Genomic DNA, 12,420 nt, shown 5'->3' with positions numbered 1-12,420 from the left:
ATTTATAATGTCATGCATATGCGTATAAATGTCATATAATACTTAGGTCTATGCGTACATAACATCATCAAGCCTCTGAGGGCATCCCATCATATCTTCTCCGCCTCTGTGGGAGAAATCATCAACGTATACCAACTGATCAGGTGGTGGTGCGTATATAATGCCATAACATTTCCCCATACCCCATGTACATATAATATACGCGTATATAACACCATCTAGACATGGATCAATATATATGTATAAATGAATGAAATGAATAAGAAGTAAGTCAATAAGATCTCTCGGGATGTCATAAGATCGATATGCCTTCCGTTAATATCATGAAATAAACTTTATCGACTTACGTATTTTCTGAGACCCATTAATAGATGACATAATAATAGGACATATGTGGAATCAAGAACATAGGCACCCCTAGTACCTCTATGAATAGAGTCATTTATGAAAGTTGTGCGTTTGTTCGTTTTGTTTTTATCATAAGGATCATGCCAAAAGGAAAGAAGGGATAGCCTTAGCATACCTTAATTGCTCATACGAGCTCGTAGAAGGTCGTAGATAAAGAATCAAACTTGATTACCTTCAAAAGAATTATCCCCAAAATGAGAACCATGGTTACTACTAACGTTTTCTTATTCCAAATTAACCTATCCTCACGGTGTTAGGCATGAATTCCCCAAATGAAAGAACGAATCATTAACTAAAGGAGTTGCTGAATGTTGTTTCATTCTCCACACAAAAGAAGTATAAATGCTATACTTAACTTTTATCAAAAGAAAGCAAATGGATATTTAATGCTTGGCTTCCACCTGGCCATGTATTGGCGGTGGGAGTCCTTTATTTGTGACAAATATTGCCTACTAATACAAAACATATCTATCACATACTTATCTCTATGCTTTAATACTTAATGTATATAAAGATATATTTACTTCATTATCCAATTCTTAAACTCCTAGTTATTAGTAGAAAATCATAGATATTTTATAAAATTAAGACATATACTAATATTTCATAAAGATGAAGTTATTGATAAAAACACATAGATTCTAGTTTTCCACTTTAATAGCAAGAGTTCAAATTTTTTTTGTACTATTAGTTCTTAAAACGATAAAAAGATAACTTTCTTATGAGAACATAATTTTTATTCTTATAATAAAGAAAATCCCATTTATAAACTTCCTCATATCAAGTATTTAGCTAAAAACTTATCCAAAAAAAATAGTATACTAATAACTTTAGAAAATCATATTTATCCAACATTTACAAAAAGAATATTTCACTTAAAATAAAGTATCGTATCAAAGCAATATATAATATTTTTGAAATTCGCCAAACTTACAGGGTCTTACATCTATAACTTCATGTACGACCTTAATCTTCTCCAACTCATATGGATTACTATGACGTATCCTAACGCCAAAGAAATATCTATATCACTTCCTAGACTAAACAAGACTACTATTTTGCTTTGCAAATACACAGGGCAAGTTCTAGACATCAATCGACAAACACAGAATATCAACAAAATCTCACACACACATTGGCACATAACTCACTTAGGACCGGATCTATCCCGACTCTCTAGTTAACACATTTAAGCAAAGTTACAATCACACAATTTAAAGTACTTGTTTAAGAGTCAAGAACTGAGCCTAGGCGTTACAAATAAGACACTCACCGCTCTCAAGGCACAACAAAGTCAAGAAAAATCATCTCTATTAATATCATAGCACAAGACTTCACTACTCCTACTAAAAGAAAAACTAACGATACCCGATTCAACAAACACCCTTGAAAAAGAACCACGGCACAAAGAAAAATCAAGGGGGAATTGTTACACTACCTAAGAAAATAAAACACAAATAAACAATTCAAGTTTTTGTTTCTTCGGCTTTAATCCCTCAATAAGACAGCCGATGAAATCCATCGTCGGAAAAATTCAAAAACAAAATTCAATCAAAAGAAACGAAAACAAACACGCATATACATATATACATTCCCCACCCCACACTTTAAATATTGGCATGTCCCCATGACACATAAATAAAAAGAAAAAGGTAAAGGAAACTTCCCTGATTTATCTAGTCGGGGTTTGAATCGAAGTCGGAATCTCCTTTGCACGCCCGACGAAGTGCACACATCCATACTGAAAGCTTCTTGTCCACCTTCTTTGGGTATACCCTACACTTATGAGCTTCACTCTTCCCAAATTGCTCTAAGCATGAGCTGCCTTTCCTGAATATCTAGAATTTCTCTGCCTATAGCCAAGAAGGGTCTTTCTAAAATCAGAGGGTCCTCCCTATTTTCCTTAATATTCGCCACAATAAAGTCCACAGGGAACACAAATTTGTTTACCCGAACCATCACATATTCCATTATTTCTTCGGGTATGAGTGTGGTCTGATCCGCCAGCTGCAAGGACACAGGAATCAACCTGATCTCTCCAATCTCTCCCTCCAATTTCTTGAAAATAGACAAAGGTATAAGATTAATGGAAACACCTGAATCACACAAAGATTTTTTAAATTTAGTACTTCCTAAAGAGCAAGGTATAGTAAAACTCCCTGGATCTCCATATTTTTGAGGGAGCTTATTTTGCAAGATGCCTACAATGCTCCGTCAGCTTGACTACCGATGTCTTTTCCAATTTTTGCTTCTTGGACAATATCTCCTTCATGAATTTATCATAAGTTGGCATCTGTGAAAGCACCTTTGTGAAAGGTATATTCACATGAACCTTCTTTAGCACTTCTAAAAAGCACCTGAATTGTTTATTTAGCTTTTCTCTTCTTTGATTCTGAGGGAAAGGTAGAGCAGGCATGTATTTGCTCTCTTCAGTCTCGTTATTTATTGAATTATAATTTTTCTTCTTTTTTTGAGCTCTAATCTTCCCCTTCTTCTTGAGATCGTCCTCTACCACCCCTGCACATTTTTGAATGTCATCATTTTTCTGCTCTTCCACAATCTCCATCTGTCTTTCAATCAGCTCCTCCTTTTGCTTTGCTATGAGATCCTCCAACTCGTGACCACTCCTCATAGACACTGCATTTATTGTCTCTTTTGGATTTCTTTCAATATCAGCAGGGAGCGTTCCTGGGACCCTATCAGATAATAGAGCAGCTAGTTGCCCAACCTGTCTTTCCAGGTTTCAAAAATCCGTGCCTAGTTCTTTAATAGCTGCATCATGTTCCCGTATAGCTGAGCTATGAGTTTCAAGCCTCTCATATGTCTTGATTATAAAAGTCTTTATTAGATCTTCCATGCTAGACTGATTAGACTATGGGGGCTGATATTGCTGCCTCTGCTGATTTTGAAAGCCTGGAGCTCCTTTTGTTTTGGCAAATTATAGTAGCTATTTTATTATTAATAAAAGAAAAAAGAAACAACAAAGGAAAAGTACACGTAAGGGGTCTAGCTACGGTAGTGTTGCCTCTATGCCTTGGCTATATAATTACTCCTTTGTGCCTCCATTGCCTTAAGATGACAGCCTCATGTAGAGGATCATGGTGTAGCTGGCGGCAAAAAGTTTCACGAGAGCATATAATCTCATAGCCGCCTGGATCTTTCCAAAGGCATAGGAATATAGCACACACTGTGCTGAGCCTTACCTTACAATTTCTATTGAGGCATAAAAAACCTCGTCAACTACCACGCATGAAGAAAATACAAACTAGAAAGAACTAAATACTTTATGATCATCACAGAGTTTATAACATACTCTGTGATGATATTACATGTGATGATGCTTTGAAAATGATAAAATAAAATAATGTAGAAATTAGAGTCTTGCCCCTCATTCATCATACATGTGAGTTCTTCAATTTGAAGTTCCTTAAATTCCTCTTCAATTATCTTCAATAAATCTTCAAAATTCTTCATTTCTTCTCCGATCGATTGGACCTTGTAGATGTGGTGGGGGTAGCCCCTTTTTGCTTTGCAGCTCTCATTGGGAGTTGCCTGAGTTCTACTCCTTCATTCACCTTCTTTTTTCTCTATGCATAGGAGATAACTCTCCACTTCTAACTGCCTCTTCCCGACAATAAGCAAGTAATTCATCTTTCTCACCTTCGTCATAAATGGCTACACGTAAGTTGGCCTCTAGTTGTTGATTAGCTAATTCTTGTGCAACCATCCATAATGGTTCATGCCTCTTTTTGGCATTATGCTTCGTTGCAAAAGATCTAAATTCAACTTTTTTGGTGAGGTTCTTACCTGATTGTACACTACTTGGTACATGTCTAAATTTCAGCACCTGTGCAGTTGTTGAGCCAGCTAAAAATGCACCTTTATTAGGTTTTGGACTGTCCAAAGCATCCAAAAGTGCCCGGTCATGGTCTGAAATAATCTCACATGAATAACTCTTCAAGCCTACTGCTGCGATTGTCTGATGTTGTTGCTCTCCATACGGAACAAACACTTCACCCTCTTCGTCCTCTTCTGCCTGTTTTGCCCATGTCTTGCGTGTAACATTTAAAGCAGCTGGAGTTGTGGAACTGTTATTCTCAAGGTGCAAGTTTTTCCAAGCACTGTTCCAATCAAACTTCACATTGACAAAAGCATTAAATGGATTTGAACTACCTGGCGCGTCATTGTCTCTTGAAATCTTTTCAATCTGCTTCATCTTTAAATTGTTTGGAGTTCCTTTTTTGCTGGATACCATTGTCCAGTCTTCAGCCTTCTTCACAGCAGTATTATCACTCTTTAAATCTCCATGCAAAGTAGCAGTATCTTCAGCCTGCAACAGAACTATTTTTGCACAAGCAATTGCACGCTCAGCTACAGGTTTTTGGTGATGGTTACCATGTTTACCCACTGCCTTCACACCTTTAGCTATTGCACTATCCAAAGCCTCAACACCTTCAAAATCTTGCCCCTCATCATGCACATCAAAAGCTTTAAAACCTGCTGGTTTTTCAACTACTTTAATTGCAAAAGTAGGTCGATCACTTGATTCATAACCTCCAGTGCCTTTCGATTTCGGATTCAAAACACCAGCTATGATAGCAATAGTAATTGATTCAAATTCCTTAGGCTGTAACTACACCAGCTGCTATTGATCACTCCCTGCTACTGCCTCTGCACCAGTTCCTTTCTCATTTCCATCTAATAATTTTTGTAAGGTTGTTTTCCCATGACAATGCCCTGCTTCGACAGATTTTTGGCCAGCAGCTCGACCCTTAGTAACGGTAGACGAAACTCAATCGATAACTGCACCTTCAATAGTAATTCCATTTTGTTTAGTCATATCAGTTTTGTTTGAGGTATTAGCTCGATCAGTACCAGCCTTCAATGTACCAGCAGTAACTGTGTACATCCTCGTGAAAACCGTAGCAGTAGGGATATCCTTCAATCTTGTATCAACAATAACTGTCTTTTTCTAACCCTTTTCCAGCAGCAAAGCCTCATCAACACCTCCACGATCTAATGCAAAACCTGTATTAGTCGTACTGTTCTCAGCACCAACAGATGCAACTGGAATTTTTACAATACCAGTAACAACTCGTATATGTTGGTCTTTACTAGCCGCTGATCCTCGATCTTCACCGTGTGTTTTTCTACTGATTCGACTCCTTTGCCATCAACTAACTGCTGTAAATTTTTAGTTGTGACCAGTTGATCATTAACATTGGGTACACCGGCTCTTTGATCACCATTAACCAAGCCTCTTTTTTCATTCAACATTTGCCTTAAGTCTCCTTGAAATTTATCTCCCACAGATTCAAATTCATGTGCCTCCATCTATTTTTCCTTTGGAGATTTTTTCAAAACTAAACGACAAACCTCCTCTTCATGACCTTGGTATTTGCAAACAATGCAATATCCAAATAAGTTATCATATATAATCTCCTCGAAAACCTCCAAAACCTTACTAGTTAAATTATCAACATGCTGTAAACGTACCCTTTTCATCAACTTATCAGAGAGGTCAAGAATTACCTTAACTCTAGCAACATTAGGTCTTGATCTTGTTTGAGTAGCTTTATCAATTGCAATAGGGATGCCAACTGTTGAAGCTATAGATAATAAAGCCCTTTTCGCAAACAGATCTGGTGCAAGGTTTGGCATTGATATCCATACAGTTGCCTTTGTTGTTTCTTCCTTGGGATCAAAACCAATAGACTATGGGAAGATTCTAAACTGATGCTCATCTCCCTTGTGAGAAAAATAAGTAACTAATCTCGTCAGTGCCATTACAAAATAGTCAAACTGATCAAACCTTAGTAACACTTGTCTTGGCGCTAATAATCCAATCAAACAATGTCCCTTAACTCCTAGTTGTTTGGGCAGTAGAGTTCGAATCTCCTTCAAATATGGTGCTCGCGCAGATACTTTAACCATGATTGCCTAGTGCAAACCTTCTTTTCTTACAAATTTCTGCCTTTCCTCCATGTCAAAAACCAGAGTTGGTTCTCCATGGACAAAGACTACTGCTTTAAGTTGTGTTTGATTCAACATACATGTTGGTTTGGATTGAATAAGACGTCCAACATATGTATTTGTAGTTGCGATATTTGGCCCAGAATCGAGCTGGGAGATTTCAGAACTTCCATGGCGATTTTTTTCTACAGTAATCGCATCACCAAAATTTAGATGTGCAGCATCTTGATTGGAATTTATAGGAGCGCCTAACTGGGGTTTGTACGCCATTGGATTGCGCATCTTTTGGGACTGGTTCAGTGGCTTTTCATCACCGGACGATGACATAGTGGTCGTTGCTGCGCTGTTGGTTCCAGGATCGAAACTCAGTTCTTGCATTTTTAGCTCAAAGGACTTGACCCTGCCTGGAGCTCCTTGTCCATGGGGTCTAGAGTTATTTTGCTGCTATGAGTTCAGGCTACCACTTGGTGAATTCCAAGAAAAGTCTGGGTGCCTCCCATAGGATTGAAATTGTTACCACTCTGGTAGTTGCCTCTATCAATGCTTCCCACAACATTTACCACTTCATCTGCAGCTAAGGCCTGACACTCATGCGTTGGATGACCCATTCCACAGAAATCACAAACTGGTGTTGGTTGGCTCTGGACCTTGGCTAAGGTCAACTTCCTTATCTCTTTGGCCATGGCGTCTAGTTGGGCTTGCACTGCTATGTTAGAATCTACTTGATGAACTCCAACTGATTTTCTTCTATCATTGCTCTCAGTCGGCCACTGGTTAGCATCTTCAGAGAGCTCATCAAGAATTACCACAATCTCCCCAGGAGTCTTCTTCATTAAAGGACCTCCAACTGCAGTGTTCAGAGTTCGTCTTGAGGGAGGTGTCAGTCCATCCAAATATTCCTGGAGTTGCATCCACAATTCAATTCCATTATGCTGACACTTCCCCACTATCTTCTTGAATCTTTCCTAAGCCCCAAAAACTATTTTGGTGTCCATCGGGCAAAAGTTGTGAATTTCCCTTTTGAACTTCACTATTTTTGCAGCTGAGAAGTATTTGTCAAGAAACGTTTTAGTCATATCTTCCCATGTCCTGATCGACTCCGTTGGTAAGCTACGAAGCCAGTGCTTCGCATCATCCTTAAGTGAAAAGGGGAATGCCCTTTAGTATACTGTATCTTTTGACACTCCGTTATACTAGAAGGTGTTCATGATTTCCTCAAAATCCATCAAATGAGTGTTAGGATCTTCATTCACCTTCCCTCTCAAGACACAATTGTTCTGGATAGGTTGAAGCAAGCCTTGCTTCAACTCGAAATTGTTTGCTGCTACTGGTGGATGTCTGACACTGGACAGTCCCTGATTGTAGACTGGTCTGGCATAATCACCCAATACTCTACCAGGCCTGGGTACCGTATTCTCAAACTGGTCTTCAATCAAGGGTCGATTCAGATTGAATCTTCGACCCCCATCATCGTTGACGGTCTCATCAGCAGCTTTATGGGCTTCCTCTACTGCTATCCTTGCAGCTTCTTCTCTGTGCTGTGCTGCCTCTCTTGCAGCTAAATCTACCTCGTCTTCACCGTTATTAGCCATGTGTTCTTGGGTTGAAGGTTTCCCCAAGAACTTACCGGTGCACTCTTTCTCTTTCCTCAGTTGCCGCGAGTATTTTTCTAACTCCGGTTTGTAGGGTATTACTTCTTTTGAAGAAGATTGAGTCATACATCACAAACTTAACTTGTTGCCTGCACACGAAAGAGAAACCCGTGAAGAATAAAAATAAAAAAGAATAAATTCCTGAATTAGCACCTAAAACTATTTTGAACATTATTGATTGCTAATCCCCAGCAACGGCTCCAAAATTTGACGAGCGCAAAACACAACACAAAATTGATGCTCGCTAATCAAAGATAGTATAATAAAATTATCGTCTCCATATGGATTGGATTTAAACAATGCTCAAGTAATTTCTAGCTTAACATTATTCAGGATGACCAAAACTTGATTTGTAATGATTATGAACTACGTTTAACTACTAAAATAAAGCAATTGACAATTGACAACAAGGAGTTAGAGATTCGCAGAATTGGTTTCTTATCAATGTGAGGAATAAGGGTTTGACACGATAGGTGCAAATAGCTATTTGGGATGCAACTCTAGTTTATTTCACTCTAATATTCTAATGATTCTCACGAATTCACTCGATGATTAGTTCAAATGTGTAGTCAAGACTCCTCTCTCGATTAAATCTTAACTCTACGAGGTGAACTAATATAGCACTGTGAAGTATGCAAGCATGCACTAATGGATTGGTCCTTAGAAAAATGTCTCTCGAATATTCTCCTAACTTGATTTAATCAACAATTCAACAAGCTCTTCTGATTACTTAAGTGAATCAATGAATTAAATCAAACAAAATAATGCAAAGATAATCACCAAGATATTCCTCTTTTGATTAAATAAACTGATGAATAAAGTTGCAACAATTCAAAACTCCATAAACGAATTCAAGCACGAACTAGAGTTAAAATCCACAAATATTTATCAACACACCATATCCGTTAAACCCTAAGGTAAACTAATCCATACTCATGGAGGAAGTCATCACAAGTATAATTAAAGAATAAAAAAGCATCAATATAATATTACAATCCAAACTCTCATATTGAATTGATGGAAAGATGATGAAATCCTGTGTCTTGTAGCCTCCATTGCTCTCTCAAAGGTTCCAAGATCAAAAGTCCTTTCAAAAATGTCTTTTTGGTATATTTATGCCATGTAGGAGTGGGCCCATGCGAAATTACCTTTTCCAAGCCGAAACAGGACAAATACTCTGAGAAAATTGCATAGGCACGCCGCGCATTGCACCACCCCATGCAGGGCACTAGTGGGGAAGTTCAGAGAGCATGTTGTGACGGACAGTAGCAGAAATAAACTGCCGCCCCGCCCCATGCGGCGCAACAGTGAATGTTTTGCAGAGTGTTTCGTTTGTTTCGCGTTTTGACATCTAGACTTGGCTCCCAACCTCCGAACGTGATCCTGGTTTAATCTCTTGGGCTTTTACTCAGACTTAAAAGTTCCAACTTGTTCAATTTAGCTCCCGAATATCTTTTTAACTCGAAATCACTTCTTACAAGGCATACAACACATAATAAGTGCAATATACTAACATTTAAGCTCAAACACCAGAAAATACAGTAATTAGAATGCAAACTAAGACTAAAATATGTGATTCTAGCCTACCATAAATGATGAGCCGGTGGATGATACCGTGAAAGTATTGAGAGCACAACAACAGAAAATTATGAACCATCTCTCAAGGCAGGACTGGATAATGACTGAGCTTCAATAAGTAATATCGGGGGGCTTTAAATAATTTAGATAGTGGAATTCGCGTCCCACCTGGCGTTTTAATAAATCAAACAGTCCCGAGAACCGAAAATGTTGCTTCAAGAGGAGATTTTAGATTAAACAACAATCAAGCACGTGATGACGATAGTGGATCTGAAAATGAAAATAACGCAGACAATTCTTTCAAAGCCGAACTCATGAAGTGTATGAGAGAAATAAATTCTCGAATGGATCAGACAGTTAAGGAATTTCATGCCCGAATATATCAGATTTCGGGGGCACCTTCGGTCCTAAAGATCCCGGACTCGAAAAAGTATTTTCAACTGCCGTTCAAACAAAGTTCAGCTCCAGAGCTGATTTCGAAAAGATTTAAGATGTCGGCTATTTCGAAATAAGATGGAATATCAGATCCACAGGAGCACATTACAACGTTCAAGATAGTTGCGATGGGGAACGATTTGGCTCCACATGAGATTGAATTGGTTTTACTACAGAAATTCGGGGAAATCCTAACAAAAGGGGTTTAAACATGGTATTCACTTTTATCTGAACTCTCAATCGATTCTTTTAAAATGCGTGCAGATTCTTTTATTAAATCTCATGTTGGAGCAAGGAAAGTTCAAGCTAGGAAAGCAGAAATATATTCAGAATCACTTAAGGAGACTCAAAGTTACTACGAGAGTTCGTGATCCGATTACAAAATGAGATAATATTGTTGTCGGCAGTACCAGATGAATGGGCGGCAGAAGCATTTACCAAGGGTCTTAATTCATCAAGCTCTGATGCCTCAAAAAAGTTGAAGGAGAGTTTGTTGGAATTTCAAGCAACAACGTCGACATATATTCATAACAGGTACAAATCAAAGATTCACGTAGAAGATAATCAAATAATTATATTGACATCTTCTATAGCCCAGAATCAAGGTCAACAGAACTTTGATCCGAGGCATTCCGGATACCGCTTTGAACCATATATATTAGGACCACAGACTGATAGGAGGCAGGAATATTCCCGCTGCGAGTCACCCAAAAATAACTAGAAATGTCTACGAATGTTGGGGACAGTTGCATCAGAGCAACAAAAAAACGCAACAATAAGTACCAGAAGCATTTGAAAATGGCTCGAACAGTCCGTATAGGATAACAAAGATAGAACGAACTAGCTCCAGAATAAGAAAAAGAACTGAGGACTGCCAAATAAAGGATTGGGGACTACCAGATCAGCCCCGAGAAGAAAGAAATAGAAGGAATCAGAATCAAGAACCAACTAGACCCAATGGATATCATCCCGATCGCAATTCCCCTGCAATGTATTTTAGCTCATTTCCCTTAAATTATCGTATACGCAAAGTTGTAAATACTTGTGTACGTCCAAATAATGGAATGAAGTAAAACTTTCACTTTCTAAAATATTCTCGTATATGTCTGAATGAAAAAAATCATTCTTAAAATTTGCTCATACTTAAAAGCAAATAAGGATTATAAATTTGGACTATTGTGCCCGGATGAATAGGAGACGTCCTCTTCATAAGCACCGTAAACATAAAGGCCCTCTCTTATGAATCCATCCAATCAAATGGCTAAAGGTTGGATGTCTTATTTTCCGACCGTAAAGTTAATCGCAAGCATAAAATTTTCGAATTTTAACAAAACTAGAAGTACAAAATTTCTGGTCATTAACATCCTCGGTCTCTAAGGTAGTGAGGTTATGAAAGTGTTTTGGATGCAACTAAATTCCCAAGAGTCAAAACTCAATGAAACGTTTTGAGTAGAACTAAAAACTCAAGAGTTGAAATACAAAGCTTAAAAGTTCCGGGTGGACACTAAAAAGTCGAGATCAAGTTTTCTGTGATGGTGGTGCTTCTTCAGCGCCAATCAATCATCGATGAAAGAATAATAACTGGAGTTGTCATCTGAATTCCTAAGTTCTGCACTCTTTTTTTCTTCGCCCAATTTTTGTTCAGATTGGATTTTTTCGGCAAGATTTTTAATAAGGCAGTAACGAGGGTAGAAAACATTCACTTTTCGGTCATATCACAGTGACCAACCGGAAAATGGGGAAACTATCTGTATATGGTAAAAATCGGTCTTAAAAAATGATTGAATTAGGAAATAACACATATCAAGGATGACCAATCAATACTGATTCTACCATGTTCACATCTGATACAAACCTGTGGCAGGATAAGATGTCGACACCGGATATAAATCTGTGACCGTATAAGAACCAATTCAAGATATGACCGTTAGAGAAGTGTTACAAGATTCCTCCGCTTTTCATTAACCTTTATTACCCTTTATTATTCTTTATCACTTTTTATTACCTTTTATTGTAGCATTAATATCAGATATTTATGGGGCATAATTGGTAGACCATACACCACCATAGCTCTAGTACTAGATGAGAAAGGGCCCGTATACGGGCCCAACTTTGCAAACTTAAAATTATTGTTTGTAGGTGTTCAGTTAATTTTTTGATAAATAAATTAATTATCATCTTATTCATTTAATCAAGGATAGAAAATGATATTTGGGATCACAATTTACAATTAATTTATTTTAATAACTTATATAAAATTAAATAATAAATTATACTTGTTTAAGTTGCTCCCATTAACATGAAAAAACTACCTGCTATAATACTCATTTTAACATCCATTCAATGTCAAACATAGACATCAAAATTGGAAAAT

Source organism: Nicotiana tabacum, chromosome 14 (assembly GCF_000715075.1).
Source record: "Nicotiana tabacum cultivar K326 chromosome 14, ASM71507v2, whole genome shotgun sequence".
NCBI classification, from domain to species: domain Eukaryota; kingdom Viridiplantae; phylum Streptophyta; class Magnoliopsida; order Solanales; family Solanaceae; genus Nicotiana; species Nicotiana tabacum.
This window is presented reverse-complemented; position numbering follows the sequence as displayed.